This window comes from Myodes glareolus, chromosome 3 (genome assembly GCF_982192425.1).
Source record: "Myodes glareolus chromosome 3, mMyoGla1.1, whole genome shotgun sequence".
NCBI classification, from domain to species: Eukaryota; Metazoa; Chordata; class Mammalia; order Rodentia; family Cricetidae; genus Myodes; species Myodes glareolus.
The window spans coordinates 16,609,454-16,633,230 of NC_142028.1; the positions used below are offsets into that span (position 1 = coordinate 16,609,454).

At 43.7% G+C, this 23,777-nt stretch overlaps 1 protein-coding gene across 1 annotated transcript in view; it reads left to right on the forward strand.

Moving 5' to 3' along the window:
- The window catches only part of Grin2b (glutamate ionotropic receptor NMDA type subunit 2B), a 448,578-nt gene that overhangs the window by 30,134 nt on the left and 394,667 nt on the right, over positions 1-23,777 (forward strand). The window lies entirely within an intron of this gene.

Genomic DNA, 23,777 nt, shown 5'->3' on the forward strand with positions numbered 1-23,777 from the left:
TGCTACCTGCACTTTTAAAGAAAAAGAAAACCCAGCAATGCTCTTCGATGGCTTTCTTTTCTTTTTCTTTTCCCTGCTGTATATGCACTGTTGTTAAAAGGAAGGCTCTGGGGGCTGGGGCGATGGGTCAGTGGGTAAAGCACTTGCTGGCCAAGCCTAAGGACCCCAAGCCCCAAGGAAAAAGATTAGCATAGCAGTGTGCCCCTGTAGCCCCAGAACTGGGCAGGGTGCAGATCAGGGCTCACTGTCCAGTCAGTCAGGCTGAAACATAGAGTTACAGGTTTATCGGGGGACCCTGTCTGAGAAAAAGTGTGAAGAAATGGCTGGAGAAGACATCTTGACAGCAACTTCTGGGCCTCTTCCCAGGTCCACACAAGGAAACATACCTGTAAACATACATGCACACATACACCAAGTATCATATACACATGTATATACATATACACCACCCATAGATGCCTACTCATGTACACTATATACACATGCATGCACACATGCATACATACAACATCCACACATGTATATACTGTATAAAACGTGTACAGATAAGCATATCTAATCTATTGAGGGAGAATGAGTAGGAATGAAGTTTTCCCTCCCTCCTTAAAATATATTATTATAATAAATTATTATAGTATAATCAAAAATATTTTTCTCATATGTCCTTTCCCCAGCAAAGTCAATTTGCATCTTCTTATTGCTGGATTGTCTAATAGCAAGACACAATTAGGTCTGGAGTCTCACTGACAGGTGAGACCTGTCTCTTGAGAGGTTCATAGGCTAGAAGGCCAGATAGACAGACTGCTACTGTATCTTGGATGATGATGTAGTTAGTGTTCTGGGGAGCATGTGCTGTGTGAACTTAGTTTCTGTGACGTTGTCAAGGGTTGTGACAAATGGGATCAATTATAGAAATCTACGAACCATGAACAGTACATGCTCGACTTTGTATATAGCTAGCTTTCCACAAACAGCCTGGATCATTTGACTTGAACATCTTTGTAACCAGACAAACTCATTTGCCCTAGGAGACCTCTCTACCCCTTTATAGTAAGGGTACATGTTTTTTTGTATTGGATTTTTTCTTTTATTCTGGCTCCCGGCTTCTCGTCTTTCCTTGTGATGAGTTATTTAAGCCTGTCTACCAGGCAGAGACATTTTGGGGCCTGCTCTGTATTTTTTCACAATATTTCAGTTTCATTACTGACCGTAATCAGTCAGCATTGAGGCTGTTACCTATACCACATGTAAGGTGGCCAGACTTAGTGAATTAAAACACTCAATTAAAATTGAATTTCTAATGACACCTTTTTAATTTTTTTTGGTATGAGTTCATTGCAAATACTGTAATATTTGCATACTTGTCCTGAAAGTCCTCATTGGTTGTTCTCACGGAAATTCAAAATCCAGCTGGTGTCCTCTAGTTTTAACTGGCAAACCCTACCACTGCCCTCCCTTGACCTCATTCTTCTTGCTGTGTTCACAAGGGAGTGGAAAATATTTGAAGTTATGATCTCCAGAAACTACTTCTCAAGTCGTAATTCCATTCATTTTTCTCTTTCCTGGTCAAGGTTAGACGTTCCCCAGCCTCACATGTGGCCAGGCCCACCAATCACAACCATGGTGCCAAGCTTGTTTCGGGTATTGACAATGATAATACTAAAAACCCGGCCTTTGTTTGAACTGTCTTTACCAAAGTGATATTGTACCTAAACTTCCTTCTGCCCATACATTTGAAGGGGAAATGCTTTATGAAGATCGATGGCTGGTAGGTTTAGGGAGCAAAGGCATTACCCGTTGTGCTGGAATCTTGGCACTCCTGGTCACATATTTCTTCCTTGTTGACTGATCTGGCAACTGGATCCCCAGGCAAGTAACTTGTGGATGGAAAGGAGGCAATTCTGGGCTACAGCAGCAGCAATGATTTATGGATCAGGTTCCAAATGATAGCATTGGGCTTCATTTTCTTCCTATGTAAATGCTCTCAGGTAAACGTCATATCAATTAAATTAGGTGTTTACTATTATCTGCTACCGCCCTGACTTTCCAAAAGGAAAAACAAGCAAAAAAGAGGTCAGATTATGTGCCCTCAGATGTATAGTCTACCAATGGGCGAGTTAGAATGTGAACACATGGTAGGCAGACCAGACACCTCCCACTTTCACCTCTGTACTGCATGGGTTGGGCTTGGACTGGAGTCCCAGGAAACACTCATGGGTTGATTTATCTAGTCCATTTCAATAATTATTTTTAACAGGCAGGGATGCTTTACAATCTCATTAATTAGTAACTTCTGGTGTGTGATGCTCTATTTTCACAATCTGCTTCTCACATATAATTATAATATTTTCTTCTGCAGCACTAAACACCCCTTAGCTTTAATAGGAATCATAAACCAATCAATATATTCCTTTAGGAAGGGAACACCTATTTTTTTTCTTCAGCCACCTCTCAAATTTTCCACTTGGGCTCTGAAATTAGCTTCATGATCAAAGATAATTCAAGTGCCCATCTCTTAAGAGTTAGTGCCCTTTGTTGCTGTCTTCTGGGTTTCTCCTCAATTAATATAAAAAGAACCCTACGCCTTTCATGTGGAGAGTTCATAGTACATATGGATTTGATTGGTTCGTCTGTTATAGGCTTTTGTATTCAAGCAGCATAGCCGGCAAACATCTGCAGTTGGGCTATTGTAGATTTCCTTCAAGTTGTATCCTGTTCCAGTGATTATCTGTATTCACTGGGCTGGGTGAAACCTGGCGGCTTGTGATCCTACCATATAACACTAAAAGGAGCATATAGATAAAATGTTGTTACTCTTGTATCCGTTATTGGATGTCTAATACCCTATATGCCGAGGTTAATGTGGAAGATTAAGACCATACAGCCCCTTGTAACCCCCTAGGCACCCCATGTCCAGTGTTCTTGCAGAATGTCCACACAGCTTTGAGACATCAGGGGAAGGGTCCTGCTGTGCTTCCTATTGAGCCCAGCTTGAGGCTCAGAAACCTGCAGTTGCCCTAGCAAGGGGGCAGAAAGGGACGAGAAGTCATCACCCTCCATCTCAGAAGATGGGGAGAAACTTAGGAGGTGCAGCTCTAGACAACTGAAAATGCTTGGAGATTTCTCCACGGTGGCTGTGTGCTTGAGAGACATCTCTGCTAACTCTTTCATACCATGCTGAGGTTTGCTTGCTGTCTAGGATAGAGGATGAACCAGCATCTCCTCTCTGTTCTCTGGAAATCTTGGGTCCTTTACTCAATGGACTCAGTCCTGATTTGTGTTCTGGAAGGCTCTTGGTGTTAAAGTAAGGGCCACATAGACCTTACTGTCACATTGCCTGCTGCAGGGATGAGATATGAGTTGGTATGGGGTCTTGAGTTAGAGGAAGGTAGTGCTGGTCTGTAAGTGCCCTCCAAGGAGTTAGTTCACCAACATCTCCTTTTCTGAGCACTTAGATCTTCCGAAGAAAACTATGGTTTGCATTGCTCTGGCCAGCATGTGGCCTGGGTTTCTTGAGCCATTGGTTTAAAGGGACCAAAGGATGGGTGACTCTAAACAGTCCATTTGCCCAAAGAATTGCAACTACTCACCAGCAATCTTTTTTACATCCTGATGCCTGAGTACCATGGCTTTTGAGTCTAAATCTGACCGTGCCATCTTTAATGTGGGTGTGATGTAACCTCCATTTAGGGTGGATCTTTAGAAAGGCTGTAACCAGAGGAGCTTTTCTCCTTGTCGAATCCAGGACTATCCCTTCAGAAATGTGGCTTTGGAACGAACACTCTTTGTTAAGTCACCAGTGTTGGCTTTGCTGCCACCAACGGTGTTAAAATCTTTGGCATCAGAGCCAAACCGGATGACTCTGGCAAAAACGAATCTATATATCCCCCAAGATCCAAATCAGTAGGGCTGTGCTTTGTCTTCACACAAAGAAAAGTAGGACTCCTTTGCTATTTACGGTGTTGTCTCAGCAAGGCACACACTTCAGCATCTTTATTCCCCCGGAGGGCGAACAAAGGTTTGTTGTTCTTTCATCGAGGTGTGTTTTTGAATTCAGAATTTAGACATGTGGGGCACGGTTGGATTGATCCTTATGAAAAGAAAGCACTTCACCTCCAAGGGTCCCCCCTGGCAGAGATTTTCTTTAGTTTTTTTTAAAAAAATTTCCCCTCTATGAGGCAATGTGGCTATATTTGCCCCAGAACATTATCCTTTTTTGGTTATGTCCATTCAACAGTAATTTGGTACTGGGCGTTGACTTTGTCCGTGTACTAGTTTTAAATGCCACCTCGTCCTTCCCTAACAGTACGATAATAAATAGATTTACTTAAATTCTCTCACTCAACCACTTGCAAGGGCTGCCTCAACCGTGACCCCGGCTCAGTTCTGTTGAATGTCATCTGCTTCAGGATCTCAGGGATGAGAACTGCGCTGGTCAGTGTGTCACGTGTGTGTCTGAGATAGAAGGCACCTACATCTTACAACCGTCACTAAAACGCCTGTTTCTCCAGGCGACCCTGCAAGTCTGGGTGAGCTCTGCACTCAAGAGCCTCTTCTTTGGGCACTCTGACCCTCCCTCCTTCTGCTTATCCCTCCCTCCCTCCCTCCCTGCCTCTCTCCCTTCCTTCCTCCCTCCTTCTGCTCGTCCCTCCCTCCCTCCCTCCCTCCCTCCCTCCCTCCTTTCATCTTTAAAGGCGATAGTTTCGCTGACTCCAGGGAGACCCAATACCTGTAAATCCAGGTGAGAATATACAGTCAAGGCTCCCTCCCCACGCTCTCCTTGTGAAGCTCAATCATGTTCTTCCATAGTTAACTGAGGTTCACTTGACTGATGTATGCACATGTCTGTACAGATGTGCATACATGCTTGTAGTGTGCAGAGGCCAGAGGTTAACATCAGAGCTTTCCCTAATCACTCTCCACCTTAATGTCTGAGACAGGGTTTCTTGCTGAAACCAGAGCTCACCAACTGGGCTAGATAGGCTGGCCATAGAGTTCTGGGGATCGACCTGTCTCCACCTCCCCAGTGCCGAGTTTCAGGTGGGAGCTTCTGCGCCCCATTTTATTATATGGATTCTGGGGTACTGAACTCAGGTCCTCACCCTTATGTAGCAAGCATTTTACTGAGTGAGCCGTCTCCCTGGACTATATTTGACTTTTGTCTTCACTGAAATGTTGTACTTCTAGGCTCCGTGGGGTCTAAGCAATGCGTACTTCTGCCCAGATTTTTTTGTAGAACATTCTAGAAGGAAAGTCAAAGAATAATTTAAACTGAAAAGTGTGTTGCTTCCTTACTTGGGAAAGACGATACAGCCCCAAGGAGGGTAGATTTCATGACTTTAGTATTGTAGAGTTGATTTGGAGAACACTGCTTCATTCTCTACTGTGCAAGGTATGTCAATGATAGTTGCCATGGTGATGTGTTTGGTTTAGTCTGTGAGTAGGAAATGAGCAGGTTGTCAGACAGGGTACTATTGGCCATGAATTGAAAACAAAGTTGAGATGAGGTCATACTTGATAGTCCAAGATGTTATGAGACTCACTATGAAGCCTAGACTGGCTCCAAGATCACAATTCCCCTGCTTCAGCTTCTTGAGGGCTGGGATTACAGGTGTGAGCTTCTATGCTTCCTGAGTGGTAAAACTTTCAAGCTAAACACAGAGAGCTGAGATCTGATGATTGAAAAAAATCAGACACTGGGTGGACAAGGTTGGGAAGGTGTTGAAATTATTTTTCTAAGGTACTCATGAAGGATCTACCTATAGTAACTTCCTTTGTTTTTGAGACATGATCTCTAATGTATGTCTCTTTGTAGACCAGGTTGGCCTTGAACTCATGGAGATAGATCCACCTGCCTCTGCCTCTTGAGTGCTGGGATTAAAGGCATGAGTCACCACACTTGGTCTAAAGTAACTTCCAAGCCTCTTTCCCTTGATTCTTCTGTTGACTGACCAGTACTTGAGCCCAATGTCTTCCTGGAGTGGTCCACAGCATCCTCTGGAATGACCCATAGCGGCGATGTCCTCATTCCGAAATTAGTTTTGGACATCACTTCCTTTGTGCTGCTGCATTATTACAATGTGGTGTTTGGTGTCCTAGGCTGCCCTGCTTGGCAACTCTGCTGTCATTCCTTAGAATTAAGTGTACCGGTCGATGGTTCATACCCCAGTGTGAATGCATCCTTCTGTGCCTCTGAAATCAAGCAGGCAGGCAGAGAACTCACGGCTTCTGATCCCTCACGTCTGTGCCTTTGGTGATAGCAACAATCGTGTTTTTACCACCAGCATAGAAAGGAGAGCCCTGATGACGTACAGTCAGCATGCCTTGCTGTGGGCCAGGCACCGAGGTCCTCGTGTGCCTCCTGGGCTCTGTGATAGAACTAATTCTAGAACGAGAGAGGTAGAGAGAACGTAGACAAGAATCTGCTGCCTTTGTGTTCAGAGGAATGCAGCCCTTGTTCTAGCAGGTCGGATGCAGATGCTGGCATTAGCCGCTGGTGTTAGCTCCTAAAGGAGCCTTGCTAGGGTCATCCAGGAAGAAGCCACATACGGGAGTATAACAGGAACCTGTGCTGATACTGGGAACAGCCTTTAGAAGGGAGTGTAGGCCAGTTAAGTTATTGTAACACCTCCTGAGGATGCTTGCCACGCTGCCAGCTTCTGCTCTTCCCGCTGTCACAGAAACGATACTTTGCATGGGTGAAGCAGCTCAGACAAGAAGAGCAGCAGGTGCTTAGCCAACCCTGTGGATTTATTTTGCTTCGTTGTTAGACTTCTGTCTTGTCCCTGTTTGTTTTAGGAACTTGGATTTCCAGTCTCTTATCATCACTGTATTTGACCTGGGAAGCAAAACTAAATAACTCTGTCTGGTAACACACACACACACACACACACACACACACACACACACACACACACTGAGAAATCTATTCATCTAGTCACAGCCATCGGAGAAGTGAAGTCATTGTGGACAAAGAACTCAATGGTTTATAGGTGCCATATGAATGAGTCTGACCAAGAGTCCAGAGGTCTGTGAAATCAACACTGAGAGCATGTGAGCAGACGGGCAGGTAAATGGATGGCCCCATCCCTCCTTCTCATACATATCTCCCATATTCTAGATTGCATTTTTTTTTTGTTGGCTTTCCACAAGATAGAGTTGTCTGTGAAGTAGAAACGCAAATTGGTAAACTATGTCCATGAGATTAACCTGTAGACAAGTCCTTGGGCATTTTCTTGATTAATGGTTGGTGTAGGAGAATTCAGCCCAATGGAGGTAGTACCACTCCCAGGCATTGTGGTTTTGGGTTGTATCAGAAAGCAAGGTAAGCAAGCCAGTAAGTAGCACTTCTCCATGGCCTCTGCTTCAGTTTCTGCCTATAGGTTCCTACTTTGAGTTTTACCTCAGCTTCCCTCAGTGATGGAGTGTGACTTCAAATTGTGCTTTTTTCTTTTTACATGATGTTCATCACAGTAAGAGAAACCAAACTATAGTACATGTCATGTTCTTGGGCTTATGATTACTTCATGGAAAAAAAACCCATGATAATGTAGTGGAATATTCTTTACACTGTGTAAAGATGTGTCACTGTGACTGGTTTAATAAAGAGCTGAGTATCCAATAGCTAGGTAGGAAGAAGTGTAGGTGGACTTCAGAGGACAGAGAGAACTCTGGGAAGAAGATGGAGTCGCCAATGAGATGAAGAGGAAGCAGGATGGGCAGTACCGAATAAAGTTAACCAAGCCACATAAAAGAATGTAGATTCACAGATAAGGGTTAAATTAAGTTTTAAGAGCTAGTTCAGAACAAGCCTAAGCTAACGTCATGCATTCACAATTAATGATAAGTCTCCATGTTGATTTTTGTGAGCTGACAGTACAGAGAAAGACCGGCTACATGATTAGAAGAAAGATGTCATGTTTGTCTAAGACTATGAGAAATGTTTTTCCCTTGGTTTTAAGTTAGAGCTGAGTTCACTTCACCACCCCTAAGTCTTTACATTTTCTGAGACTCAACTGTTCATGTTCGTAGAGTGAAGATTATAAAAGCCACAGTGTAAATTTGGGAGGACAAGGGAGATGGGAGAGTAAGGGACAAAGCCCAGGACTAGGTGCTGTTGTTGTCCTTTCTCTCAAAGGACCATTTGGTGATTTTCTATAACAGAGCCATGCCAGAGTCCAGCTATGGAAATAAGAGGGAAAATATAAGTCTTCTCTAAGGGAGCAGGACCAAGAATCCCGCCTACAGCAACACTGCACTGCCCGTTCCATTAATCCAGCTTGTAAACTGTTGGCTTCTGTGGCTCAGGCAGTGGCCTCATATAACCACCTCTCCTCAGCACTCTGATGTAGGACATGGCTTTCAGGAGCCCCTGAAGGCACTTATGGATATGTGTCAATTTGGAGCAGAGAGTTTGGGTTTTAGAGAGGGGCAGGAAGCATAAACGTGTCTAGAGCAAGTGACTCAGTGTGGGTAACGAGTAGGTTCATCTGCATATGTCTGAGGCCTCCCTTCATTGGTTTGCTTTGCAGTTGAAAGTCATAGAAACACGGGCAAATGTGGATACTTTATCCATTCATTCATGATTCAGCGGGTATTTATTAGGATCTGCTATGGCTATAACCTGTTGTAGTAGCAGTGCTAAACAGTGCGCAGGTGACATAAGCTCGGGTGTAGAATTTGAGAAACTTTCCCTTCTACAGCAGAGACAGTAAGCAAAGCAGGCGATCGCCTGGGAGAGGCTGAGACTAAACCTGATGCCAGGTGAGAGTTAGGCAGAGATGGAAGACTTGGCTTTCGATAGATTTGCTGGGAAAGGCCTTGTGACTTGAGCAGCCGGGCGTTGACGATGAGAGGATGAGTGTCACGTGGATAGTGACGGAGGAAATGGCACGGGCAAAGATACCTGAGCAAGGGCAAATTGTTTTTGAGGCAAAGCAAGGAGATTGTGTGTGGAGGGGGTGCTTAGGGAGGCAGGGGTGAGACGCTTGAGGTCCCACTAGCCCGTGGAGGACTTCGTGGGCCATGGCAAGAACTTGGGATTTTGAGTAAGGGTATAGCATAGCCGGCTTAATGAGCCATTATGCAATCAATTATCCCCTAAAGTGCCTTCTTCTGCATTTCCAGCTGATCTGCAGGGCAAGCCTGATTGGTTGACTCTAATGTAAAGAATGAATGAAGCCAACAAGCTCAGGAGATAAAAGTCTGGCCTTACAGATCAGGCCAGCTGGCATTTGGGTCCTGTCATACTTTTATGGATTTTGCAACTTTGAGTGAAATACTTATATTTTGAGCACTTTTCTTTTCCCATGTTTCAAATACTGGAGTGATAGCATCTACCCACCCTGGGCATGGTAGTGCCTAGTTATAACTACAGGATATGAGAGATGGAGGCCTGGTGACCATGAACTCCAGGTCAGCCCCAGCTACATAGTGAGCTGAAGTCACTGAGAATAGATATTAAGGCCCTACTTCAAAATTAAATAAACTCAAATAAATAAAAAGCTAGATACACATAAATAAAAAATAAAGTATTATGCTGACTGGCTTTATGTCAACTTGACACAGCTGGAGTTATCTGAAAGGAGGGAACTTCAATTGAGAAAATGCCTCCATAGGAGCCAATTGTAAGGCATTTTCTTAGGGATTGACGTGGGAGGGCCCAGCCCTTGGTGGGTGGGGCTACCCTTGGTCAGATGGTCCTATGTTCCTTAAGAAAGCAGGCTGAGCAAGCCATGAGGAGCGATCCAGTAAGCAGCCCCCCAGCACGGCCTCTGCCTCAGCTCCTGCCTTTAGGTTCCTGTCCTGCTTGAGTTCCTGTCCTGACTTTCTTCAGTGATGCTCTATGATGTGGAAGTGTAAGTCAAATAAACCCTTTCCTCTCCAACTTGCTTTTGGTCATGGTATTTCCTCATAGCAATAGTAACCCTAACTATTACTATTGTCAAGTATCAAGTTAAAAAAAAAAAACCTCCCTGAGAGCACTGTTAGGTTGAAATGAATATTTTTGAAATACCAGAGGCCACCAATCTATCAGAGTGAGAGGAGAGTGGTCACTCCATGACGAGAAGTCAGGGCCCTCCCTACATCCCTTGCTCCACCCAATCTCACATTGCTTGCTACTGAGGGAGATTTATTTTTCCCTACAGAACATAATGGGAGGGTCTCTGCAGTGACCAGAGAGGTTGGGATGTGATGTTCACAGGACAGTCCCAGTCAGGTGACTCTGACAGCAGCTCCCAGATGCTTTGTGATTTAGCCTCATAAGGAGACCTGCAAGGAGACTGCGTTCTGTTTCCAGGGATAGTATCATGTCCTCAGCAGGCCCTGGGTCAATATTTGTTGAGGATGAAAAGCTCCTTTCAGGCTCTCATTGTATTTGTGAAAGACACAGTATCATAAATTCCCATCCATTTCCTTTCATGTATATAAAATTGCACTGAACTTTATACTTTGAATAAAATAAAGAATGGGGAATAACTAATTTAGGCATATCAGGGCATTGTTAATTAATTTGCCTCATTTTGCTTTACTTAATACTCTCATGTGTCCCTGTTTAAAGTGCTATTTGTATAGCTATTAAAAGTCGTAAGATAATTACTTCCTATAGAATGGAGTTCGCACTGATTTTGACAGGGTGGTCTAGCTCTTGAATATTCAAATAACGAAAAAGAACAACCAACAAACCACATGGCTTAAACTAAGTTATAAACATTCAATTGGAGAGGTGAGTTTCCAAACAGCCTGTGCACGGGGCTATGGCTGCAGGCATTTTTCATGGTGGACACCACTGATCAGGAGGTTTTTACTCAGATGGGCTGTTGCAGGCTGAGAAACAATGAGGGGGTGCTGCATAAAAATTAGTTCTGGGGGATGTTTCGGTATGCGGGACTATTGTCAACTATTGTGTTGACATCCATTCTGTCCAGTTTCCCAGTGGGAACTTCCAGGCTTTCTCCCCATCCACTGCGTCCATCAATGGAGATTGTGATGGCAGAAGCCAGGCAAGAGCTCAAGTGGGGGCCGGTAGGGAGAGAGGCTTGCAAAGAGAGGATGGGGAAGGCAGGACCCCCCCCCCCCCCCCCGCCGCAAAGGTTTGTAGAAGATTGGATTACAGACTGGCCACCTCGGGGCTCACGCTCTTGATTTAGTTATGACTCACACGTCTGCGGATTTGACCCCTCGCCCAGGAGAGGGCAGTAAGATGCTGGTGTTTAAGCTGTGTTGGTTGCCCTTCACAGAAGCTGGCTGTCTTGTGTGAGCTGGCATAGTTAGTCACAGCAGGCTGCACATTCTTACCTGGTCAGCATTCCATGCTGGGCTTAGCTCAATCTTCAGTGATTGTGCTCTGCCCACCAGACTTGGAAGTGATGCTTTTCCTTGACCCATGGATACTTAATGACCGCAAATGGAAATACTGTGTGCTTTGATGACTGCCTCCCAGTGGGTCAATTGTAAGGACGGAGTGTGCTGCTTCATCTTGGCCTCTGACGAGGCAGTCCTACACCTAACTTTTCTAGCCAAGCAAAACATGCCCCAGGAGTTAACATTCTTGAGCTTCCTGTAGGGATTTATACCCGAGACTCAGAAAGAGGAATGCATATCTGGACTGGAGCAATGGCTCAGTGTTAAGAGCCCAGACTGCTCTCCCAGAGGACAGGAGTTGGATGCCCAGCACTAATTTCAGGTGGCTCACAGATACCTACAATTCGCTGTGATTGAACACCTCTGGCCTCCATGTGCTCTTGTGTGCACACACACTCATTTTTTTTTTTTTTTAAAAGTGAGGCTGAGCGTAGTAGCGCACACCTTTAATCTCAACACTCAGGTGACAGAGACAAGTGGATCTCTGTGAGTTCAAGGCCAGCCTGGTCCACGTGGCATGTTACATGCCAGCCAGGGTTACACAGACAGATCCTGTCTTAAGGGGAATAGTCCACACCTAGGTTCTTGGCAGCAGCTGCCCTGCTCTTGGCCTCCCTGTGGCTAAGGTTTTCCATGCCAAGTACAGGCAGTTTTAGTTTTTGGCTAGTCCATAGGGAGGAAGGCAAAGTGTCAGAAGGCACTGAAATAAGGGGAGATGCCGACATGGTTAATCCTCACCATCTAGCAACATTAGATCATTCTTGTAAATGCCAAACTTCAAGAATCAGAGAGAGTGCCCATTCCCTGCTTGCCCTTCTAGTGTCTGCCTGCCCACTTTGCTGTGTGTGTCTGCTTGCCCTGTGGAGAGTGCCAGCCACAGCAGGGCATCTTCAAGAACTCATTGATTAATGGAAAAACCACGGAGGAGGGAAAGTGAGAGAGAGGGAGGGCAGGACCAGTGGAAGGTGAGGGGTGAATGAGATAGTGGGTGACTAGGGAGAGAAACTGTGATATGGAGCCTGAATCTCTGCTCCAATCTGAGTTGGGGTTGGGGAAAATGGAGGGTGCATAGAAATTATGAATGACTGTGGGGTGTCTGTCTGTCTGTCTGTCTGTCTCTCTCTCTCTCTCTCTCTCTCTCTCTCTGTGTGTGTGTGTGTGTGTGTGTGTGTGTGTGTGTGTGAGAGAGAGAGAGAGAGAGAGAGAGAAGAGTGAGAACAGAGAAGAAACACTTCCCCACTTACCTTCACAGGATGAGCTACTTAGTAAGGCTGTTCTCAGACTGTTCTAGTGGAATGCACATCTGTTGCCTTCTTCCATGCCCAGCCAGCTCACTATTCCTTCCCCCTTCTCATTGTTGAGAGTTTAATGATCTCCAGCTATAATACTTCTGAGATTTCTGCTGGGACCTTGCTTCACACTCTGCTAAGTTTCTTGAAACTCCATCTTCATTTCCCCTCAGAGTTTCACCCCATTATGTCTTTTCACATCTTCTACCAGCCTCAGTAATAAATCAGCCTCTTCTACTGCGTAATGGGGGTAGTTTGGAGCCCGTTTCCTATCCTCTGCCATCCCTCCCTTCCTCTCCCCCCCCAGGGCGTGTGTGTGTGTGTGTGTGTGTGTGTGTGTGAAAGGTATAGGTGAGAGGGTAAAAGGAAAGGCTAGGAGAAATCCTATTCACACATCTGTCTGTGCCAAGAGAGCTGTTTAAAGGTGAGGAATCTTCCTCATCCACTTCTCTACATCGCAGTGACATCTGGTTGCGTGGCTGGACCACTCTCCCTGCAGGTTCGGTGAGTGAGGTTGTCATCCAGTTGTCGAGAGGTGATCAGCTCTGAATGGCTCTGGCTCCTTTGCAATGAGGAGACTGTAAATAATGCTGGAAACTGATGAAGTTTACTCCTGGAATGTGGAGACTTATCCACCAGAGTGTGAGCCCAAAAATAGAGGTTGGGATGAACCGTGAGTGCGAGTCTAAGCTTGCGGGCTTCCCGCCTGAGCAGTAGCTGCAGAGTCCCACCTCGAGGGTACACCCAGAGCAGAGGAGATGGGACCCTCATCATGTTCATATACTGTGTACCTGTGTGGGGAGGATTCAGAAGCAATTGAGCTTCCTGGGGGCTACAGGAGAATTTTAGAAACTAGACTTTTAGGTAATTAAACTCTATCAATGATCAATAAAATTGAAAGCAACAACAATAATGAAGCTGGCTGATAATTAAGAATTCCTTCAGACTGGATGAGAGTTGGAAGGTATGTTCAATTGAAATGATTCTGTCATTTTAATGTTCTGTCATTTAATGTTATCTATGGGAGATAATTCAATTCCTTCTTTCCCAAGTGGCCATGAGTTGTATATATTTGATGCAAGGACAAAAAGTTTAATTGCTTTCATATTTATGAAAAATTAAATAATCTCTGTTGAAGTAAAATTAATATAGAATGAAACTTACCAGTTTTAAGTGTACCAGTCAGTGACTTTTGACAGGTGTATGTAGCCACACAGCCATCATACTCATGACAGAGCTTCTGCATCTCTCAGACCGGTCCTCTTCCCTGCATCCCTTCAGATTGGTCCCCTTCCCTGCATCTCTCAGACCGGTCCCCTTCCCTGCATCCCTTCAGATTGGTCCCCTTCCCTGCATCCTCTCAGAATGTTCCCCTTCCCTGCATCCCCTCAGAGTATTCCCCATCTCTGCATCCACTCAGAGTGTTCCCCTTCCCTGCATCCACTCAGAGTGTTCCCCTTCTCTGCATCCATTCAGATTGGTCCCCTTCCCTGCATCCCCTCAGAGTGGTCCTCTTCCCTGCATCCCCTCAGAGTGGTCCCCTTCTCTGCGTCCCTCAGAGTGATCCCCTGTATCCTGCTTCACTCCTGAGCCTCCAGCTCAGGGCAACCTTCAGCCAGTTTGGAATCCCTCACAGTCTAACTAATTCTAGAATTTCATTTAAATGGAATTATAGCTCATAACTTTAAAGTCTAGTTTTATCTTTTGCTTCGGAAAATGTTTACGAGGCTGGTTCATTTTGCTGCATGCATCCCAATGTGATCCTTTGTTACTGAATATTTGCTGTATGAACATGTCACAATGTGTGCATCCATTGACCTGCCTATGACAGATGAATTATTCCGAGTTTTACACACTAAAAATAATTCATGCTCAGATGTTTTTCAGGAAATGTCTGGGAGTAGACTTTTTGGTTCATATAGTTATGTGCTAGAGTATTTTTCCACTTTTTTATTATTAGCTTGGTATTTAAAATGTTTTCCTGATAAACAAAATATAATTGCCATTTTATCTACATAGAGCTCTGGCCTCTTATTGGAAGGTTGGTATACTATTCTGATATGTTTATTTTGATGTCTATTGTCTTGATATTATGGATTTTGTCTCATGATTTTAAAGACTTATTTATTTATGTATTGCAAATGTAATATATGGTACTGTATTACATCATTTCCCTTTCCCTCTCCTCTTTCTAACTCCTCCCATGTCTCCCCTTCCCAGATCCCTCTCACATATGACCCTTTAAACTATTGTATGTGTGTGTGTGTGTGTGTGTGTGTGTGTGTGTACTCAAAAATATGTAAATACACCCTGCTGAGTCCATTTAGATGTTCCTGTGTATACTGTTTAAGGGCTGACCACTTGGTATTGGACGACCAGCTAAGGTGTCCATTCCCAGGGAAGATGGCCTCGGCCTCTCTCAGTGGTCATTAATTGCCTGTAACTCTTCATCTAGGGTAGGAGCCTTGTGAGATGCCTCACGTTCATTGTCTCTCTGTTGCTTCTTCCTTTTATATTTTAACTTAATAAAATGTCTTTTCTAGTCTAAAGTATTATTTATGCTATTTCTGTTTCATTTCTTCTGACTTCAGCTTTGAATTGTCTTGTTAGTGGTTCCTCTATGGTTGAAAGTATGTTTTCTTATTTAGAGCTGCACATTTAGAAGTATTATTTGGTCTCTCTACCCTTCATATATTACACTACATAGCTTATGTGTCCCACTTCCAGTTTCTGGTAATTTCATAATTTCCACTTCCTGTTTCCTGTGTCTTCTTCACAAATATTGGAACCACGTAGTGGTGCAATTCCATTTGACTGGCCGTTATTAAGTCTTTGTATGACTGTTGGCTGTTTTCAGTGATGCAGGCCACAAACTTCCGGGAGGTCTGGGCTTTCATGGGGCGCTATTTCCCTTCACCCTGAAGGCCATTCTTTAACTAAACTTTTATTTATCTTAGAATGTCTTCTCTCTCATTCTTGAAGGATTTCAAAAGTTTCTTTTTTTTTTTTAGCACTTTACAGTTGTGATTTCCACTGTCTTTTGGTCAGCATTCATTTTTATGTTATCTTTGTGCAGGGTGTGTCTGTCTGTGTGAGTGCAGGCACACACAGACACATTCAGAGCACAACCTCAGGTGGTGGTCCTTGCCTTGCATCTCACTTGAGACAGGCTGTCTTGGTGGTGGCGTGTACAGCAGGCAGTGGGCCTGCAAGGGCCTGTGCATTCTCTAATCCTGCGTTCCCTCTCCCTGAGAAGTGCTGGGATTCCAGAAGGGCGTTGCCACACCCTGCTTGTATGTGGGTTGTGGGATTTTGATATCATGCTTGTGGCAGATACTTTACCCACTGAGCCATCTCCTCATTCCAGGTCAGCATTCATATTTATTTCTCATTTTCCATATTTAGTTTTCTTTTTCTAGTCGTATTTTACGTTTCCTGCTTACCCTGGTACATATTATGCAAGCGCTTTGCCCTGAGCGATCCCTTCAGGTCCATCCCCTTGTCTGTGCGGTTGCTTCTCAAAAACTCAGCTTGACCAGGCCATCACAGTTACATGACATAGCTAATTTGGTGTGATTCACTAATTAGGGGTAATTCCCTTTATATTATTATTTTTTTGAGAGGGGGTTGTAAGCTTTTTTGATCTTTAAGTCTGTGTTTTCCACTGTGTTTGAGATGTTTGGGGTTGTAATTTCTCCATGTGTCCCTTGTCACTTCAATCACCCCGTTTTTAGAACGTCCATTACAAACATGTGCCATTTCCCTTTCCATTCACCTCCATTTCTGGGCTGTGCTTAAGCACCAGGCCTTTTTTACTGGAGTCAAGAAATTCTCTAGGCAGAGAGCCAAGGCAAACAAAATGAAAGGATAGATCAATGATATTATTAATCTGTCTGCGGGTTCACCAACTCTCTGTCATCTCCAATTTGCTCTTAAGCTTACAGCGTAGTTTTTAAAAAATTCACAGTTATTGTATCTTTTATAAACTTCTAGAACTGTGTCTGCATCTTTTCCTTTGAAATTTCTGCTTTTATTAAGACTTTTCCTTTGCTCACTCATTAAGGCCATGTCTTCGTCTACTTCAAAACACTTCATCTGTAACAGCTTCTTGTGATTTCTTAGTTTTCATAGATTAAGTCCAAACCTGTGTTTTATTTTATTTGTAAGGGGTTATTCAACTTATTGGGAAATTAGAGAAAATGTAGAGAATCTGGATTTTGTTGTATTCCTTGAAAAAAATATTTATTCATAATTTATCTTGCAATTTAAATGCTATATGATAACCTTGATCATTTAGGCATGATTTCATGCTTCATTGTTGCCTATTCATGGAAAGTACATACCACAATTCTCTCTTAATCCCTAAACTCTGACTTCTGTGACCAAGACAGTGTCTTGTGTATTCCAGGCTGACCTCTAACTCACCATGTTGCTGAGATCGACCTTGAACTTCTGATCCCCTTGCCTGTGCCTCCCCAGAGCCAGGATTCCAGATACTCACCACCCGTTTTATGTGATGCTATGATGAAGCCCAGAATTTCATGTATATTAGGCAAGTGCTTGTGGATTCTATTCAAGTTTGGATTCAGTGTTTATTAGGGTTAAACTGGAGTGGACCTTCCTTTGTCTTTAGCATTTTTGAAAACTCAGACTGATGCTAAAACAAGGTATAAAAAAGATCATTCTGCTCTGGATGGGTTGGAAGTTCAACAAGATCCAGGACTAAGCTTTACTTTCAGATAGAGACTGGCCCTTATCAGGATAATCTCCGTTGTCCCCTCAGTCGTGTGTAACCAGCATTCATCCTGGATTCAGGCTCCTCCTTTCTTGTGCACATCTCTCTTTACTCCACCTGCAGGTTCTATCATTTTTACCATTTCCTTTTAGTTTCGTAAATTTCAGTTTGAAGTGAGTACACAAAGAGCTGGGTTCCCTCCCTTAGGACATGTTCATACAATGTCATTTTACTTTGTCCTTGTCCGTTGCCTCTCCCACTGCTCTCCCTTTTCCGGCCCCTTCTTACTGTTCCCCTTTCTCCCCGGAAGCAGTTCTCCTTTGGCGTTCATGTCTCATGTGTTCCATCACTCTCTCTTTTCCCTCTTCCACTTTAACAACTCTTTCTCCTTTCTTCTAATTCCTTTTCTACTTTCACCCCCTCCATCACATTTAAATATAGATTCTCCATCTGCAAGCAAACACTTGGTATTTGATTTTTCTGAATTGAAGTTCTTTCCCTTAACACGACGTCTCCCAATTTTATCCATTCTCTGGAAGATGCCATGATTTCATTTCAATTAGTGACTGAAAATTTTCCATAGTGGATAGGCACTATGTTTTATTTATTTGTATGTCTGAGCTGGTCTTAGCTGTTGTGAACAGTGCATACTAAACACGGCAGAGTGTAGAAGTTTCTCTGTGGTATGTTGACTTAGAGTCCCTTGGGTGTATACCTAGGTGTGATACAGCCAGATTATCTGGGAGTTTAACTTTTAGTTTCATGAACACCCTCCACACAGACTTCCATCGTGAATACACCAGCCTACATTCAAGCCAATAGTGTGTAAGTGTTTCTCTTTTTCCACATCCTAGCCAGCATTTGCTACCATTTGTTTTCTTGATGGTGGCTATTCTCTCAGGGGTGAGATAGGATCTCAAGCAATTTAATTTGCTCTTCCCTGATAACAAAGGGTGAGGAACACTATTCAAGTATTTATTTGCCATTCCTGTTTCTTAGGTCTTACCTCCTTAGCTGTAGGGAACTCTGCCCTCTGCCCTCTGCCCTCTGCCCTCTGCCCTCTGCCCTCTCAGCATCGTGGTGCCCCTGCGCTGTGCTGTGCTTAGACTCTGGTTTACTGTATCCCGCCCAGGGAATCGTGTCTAGGCAAAAGGCCAGAGCAGTCAGCAGCATAGCTCATGAGTTTCGATTTTCTCAGTCCTTGAAGTCTTATGCTGGGTATTAGTCACTGCCTGGTGATGGGTACTTTACATAGTTTCTTCTCTGCTTCTAATAGGAGGATTGGTACAAAACCAGTCATTCCATCAAGGCAGAAAGTAGACATCCTGCCTTGTCAACCTCATAATTGGTAATACCTTGTCCAAGGTGTTTTTCTAGTGATTTAATGAATACCATTCCTTAATTATCACAATAATACTATGAAATAAATACCATAGTTATCATAGGTTGGGAAATAATTGTTTTTGGTGGCTAACTCATTGCTAGAAATTCAGCAAATGTATATCAGAGTCTAAACTCAATTCCAGTCTGTCTGTCTCAAGAGCCTGTCTTGAAGTATATTCCTTGACTTGCCGATAGCTAGGGCGCTGTGAATAGCCTTCAAGGTTGTGTTACCATTGGTAGAAGGCTTTCCTATGAGAAGATGAAATGCTTATTGATTTGGGACCTCAACAGATGCATCCATCTCATGTTCTGAAGCTGATATGAAGTCAAGTAGTTGAGTAAGCTCTGTCTCGATACAATAACAAATATTTAAATCAGCACATGTCTGATAAAGTCCTCAGCAGTCCCGCAAGCTGGTGCTTTGGACAGCAGAGGCAAAGCCGACCTCAGTTTCTGGCTTCCACCCATACTTTCTGTTCCTCTGTCATCCTGATGGGGCTAGAACTTCTTGTCTCTTCATTCTTAGATACGTTGGGTTCTCTCTCTCTCTCTCTCTCTCTCTCTCTCTCTCTCTCTCTCTCTCTTTCTCTCTCTCTAAAGATCTCTCTTTAAATGGGAGCATATATTTAATCCATTCAGCAGAGGCAAGGACAGAAGAGATGCTGAATGTCTACCCCTAGTGTATGTTTGTTTAACTTTTGAGACAGAGAGCAATTCCAGAGCGGACACTGGGTTCTGGCTGTGTCAGGTGATCGGGAGTGGAGATACGGAGTACACAGGCTTTGGTCACATTACAGCTGAGCTGATGTTTTCCATAGATGGGGCTGGCGGGCGTTACTCTTGGGTGTGTACACCAGCAAGCAGAAGCCCGAGTTCAGCACTCAGCCTTGTGTATGAGAGTTACTGTGGATGTGACTTACAGCTAAGATGACCTGTTCTGTCTTACGGGTGTCATAAGGAGGGGAGCATTAATTTGGGCACAGGGGACGAGGTGTGTTGTTGAAGAAACGCTGTGGAGTTGCAAACTGAGTTTATCTTGGTTCTAAGCTGAGTTAAAATGTCCTGTAATCCTGAGCTAATTACCTAACCTTTCGGAGGCTCGACTTCATTAATTCTAAAATGGGGACAATCTAATCTTACAGATTATTTGAGAAAATGAAATAATACAGAGGAAAAGTAGACTATCTAATCTTGTTTCAGATAGTTTTATGGGAGTAATCAATAAAGCATAACTTCTGAGCATTTAATTAGCATACAATTTCTGATGTTTGAAAAAGAGCAGATGGAAACAGGTGAGGGGGGAAGGAGGGTGTTAGACACAGAGAAAGGGTACAGGGACCATTGTGCTATGAATATGTTTCTCTCTTCTGAAATTCATGGTGGAATTTAAGCCCCTTTGTGAGATGGTAGAAGGTAGGATTAGATGGGACATTTAAAAGTCAGCCTTTGCACTCATGCATGGATTAACTCAAGAAACTGTTAATATCAGTTTCTTTTGAATGCCAGACTTTACCACAATAAGCATTTCTGTCCCCTTCCAGGATGGAGGACCTGACATTAGGGAGGCTGTTTGACACAGGAGGCTGCTCCACACTGGGTACTGGCAAACTGTAGACTTGGGCTGTCTACCTGATGCTTTGCCTTCAGTTCCTACAGTGAATTTCCCCCATGGTACTTTATTTTACTCTGGATTTGCTTTGCAAATTCTCTGTAGAGTCAGGAGCAGATTGGCAAGTCTTAGCTGCTTTGTCCAGTGCTTGGTAGTCTTCTTTCAGAGGTACCAACAACACAAGACCTGTGCCAGGGGAGAGATGCTGAGTGCCTTTAGGAAGACAGACTGAGAGTGAAATTAGGCCAGAATTGTAAGTGTAAGGACCTTTAGGTGAGGCTGTATCAAGTCAAAATCTATCATGCCAGAGGTGATCCAAAAAGATATGATGCTAGAAAGAAACAAAATCAGGTTGTTGGTAAACTCATCTGTAGGTTCTGCAGTTCAGGCAATGACCAATAAGAGATATATGGCAGTCCTGTTAAGTTGATTGGACAGAAAGTCCTGCCCCAGGGAAGGAATCCATCTTTCAAGTCTTTCTTAGTGTTGGAGCCAGTGCCTGGGTTCAGCACTCAGCCTTGTGTAATGACACACTCACAAGGACCAAGTCGAGGAGGGGCTGATAAACAGACTACAGATATGTGGGAAGACATAAGGGACTCAACACGAGCTGATGGTGTAACAGGCCAGCAAGGATCAGCGTCCGGGAACCTTTATCTTCCCAGGCTGGAGGGGTGGGCAGTGTGCTTCATGAGTCTGGTAAAGGCTGCAGCCGTGGAGGAATCGCTTCTGAGTAGGGGCTGTATGTAGCCAACCTCCTTCTCCCCCAAACCTTCTGAAGGGCCAGCTCCATGACTGACAACATCTAGCACCCCTAGATAGGCTGTCAGCGTCAAAGGCTGTATATCTGTCACTGTATTCTTGAAGAAGGTAGCAGATAAGATAGGCCCTGGTGCTCTGAGGGGAAATCACATCCTACCCCATCCTGTATTTTACCACCAGGTCTAAAACCAGAATTACCCATGCTCTTGGTTTTTAACCCAATGTTATCTTGGGCTCCTTCTTAGTTCTCGAAATTTCCTTGAAGCAATTTTACTCTTTCTAAAAGACCTTAGGGCACACAACCCAGAGAGGGAGCTCTTTCTTCACAAAATCTCTGCCAGGCTCCCACCATTAAAACAAACAAACAAAACAATGTCAACAAAAACATATTACATCTAAAATAAAAGGCGCTATTAAATTTAACAGAACAAAATACAAAGAGAACCTTCCTAGAGACTCATGACTGCCACATTCCATCTCTTCCTTATAAAACACATGCCTTACCCAGGTTCTCTGCCTCAGCCTGGCCATTTTTGGGCCAGTTCTGCTGCTGTGATTAAGTATATGTTGTCATCACCCATCCACATTCCCTTGGTACACTCTCACTTTGGGCCAGACTCCTTTCCTCCAGCCTCCTCCCTTTGGCTGCTTCCAAAGATGCTCAGATAACTCACAAAGCCTCTCGGAAACCTCACCTGTCCTTGCAACCTGCTGTCTCCATTCTCCATTTCCTTTCATCAGCAGATCCCTCCTCTGGCCCCACGAATTTCTCAGGGTACATTCACCCAACACCTGCGGCTGGCTACAGTACTTATTGTTAAAAACTGGGTTCTCACCCGATCTTTGACAAAGAAGCAAAAAAAATATCAAATGGTAAAAAGAAAACCTATTTAACAAATGGTACTGGCATAACTAGATATCAACATGTAGAAGAATGAAAATAGGTCCACATCTATCACCATGCACAAAACTCAAGTCCAAATGGATTAAAGACCTCAACATAAAGTCAGCCACACTGAACTTCATAGAAGAGAAAGTGGGAAGTATACTGGAATGCATTGGCACAGGTAACCACTTCCTAAATATAACCCCAGTAGCACAGACACTGAGAGCAACAATTAATAAATGGGACCTCCTGAAACTGAAAAGCTTTTGTAAAGCAAAGGTCATGGTCAACAAGACCAAACAACAGAATGGGAAAAGATCTTCACCAATCCCACATCAAAGGTCTGATCTCCAAAATATACAAAGAGCTCAAGAAATTGGTCACCAAAAGAACACATAATCCAATACAAAAAATGGAGTACAGACCAAAACAGAGAAGTCTCAACAGATGAATCTGCAATGGCTGAAAGACACTTAAGGAAATGCTCAATAGCCTTAGTCATCAGAGAAATGCAAATCAAAACAACTCTGAGATTCCATCTTGCACCTGTAAGAATGTTCAAGATCAAAAACACTGCTGACAACTTATGCTGGAGAGGCTGTGGGGAAAAGCAAACACTTCTGCATTGCTGGTGGGAATGCAAACTGGTACAGCCCCTTTGGATATCAGTGTGGCGATTTCTCAGAAAATTAGGGAACAACCTTCCTCAAGACTCAGTAACATCACTTTTGGGTATATATCCAAAGGGTTCTCAATCGTTCCACAAGGACATGTGCTCAACTATGTTCATAGCAGCTTTGTTTGTCATAGCCAGAACCTAGAAGCAACCTAAATGCTCCTCGACCAAAGAATTGATAAGGAAAATGGAGTACAACACAGTAGAGAAAATAATGACATCTTGAAATTTGCAGGCAAATGGATGGGGCTAGAAAACATCATTTTCGGTGATTTAACCCAGACCCAGAAAGACAGTTTACTTATGTACTCACTTACAAGTGGTTTTTAAATATAAAGCCAAGAAAACCAGCCTACAAATCACAATCTCAGAGAACCTGGACAACAATGAGGACACTAAAAGAGACTTACATAGATCTAATCTACATTGAAAGTAAAAAAGACAAGATCTCCTGAATAAATTGGGAGCATGGACCTTGGGAGAGGGTTGAAGGGGAGAGGAGAGACAGGAGGGGAGCAGAGAAAAATGTAGAACTCAATCAAAATCAATAAGAAAAAGAGTTAGCTATTAAAAATTTGGGTTCTCCATCTCTGGGATCCTCCAGACCCCAGCAACATCTCCTTATCCTCTGCATTTCTGCTATGGAGAATGGAGGTGTGACATCCTGCATGTGAGCTAGCATCTAGTCCTGTCTTCCCTTGCTACAAGGGTCTGTTTACACCTCATGTAATTTGCCATTCGCCCTACGCTTGTTGCTTCCAGAGATGGCAAGATCATTATCAAAGCAGTAGTGGTCACTGTTTGAGAATTCTTTTTCAGATGGAGCCCAGATAGGCTTCTTTCCAAATTCAGTTCCCTTTGATCAACACGGGACACTTGTTGGATGTGGGAATCTGTGCCACCGCGCAAGCATGATTGCAAAGCTTCCCAAGAGGATTTTGGAGAGTAGAAGAAAATGCAATAATGAAGCAGTTGCCACAAAGTTCAGGTGCTTGAAATGCTAGAAGGTATCAGATAAATGAATTTGATCCTTGGATCTGTGAGCTGGCTGATTCCCCATTGTGCATTAGCCA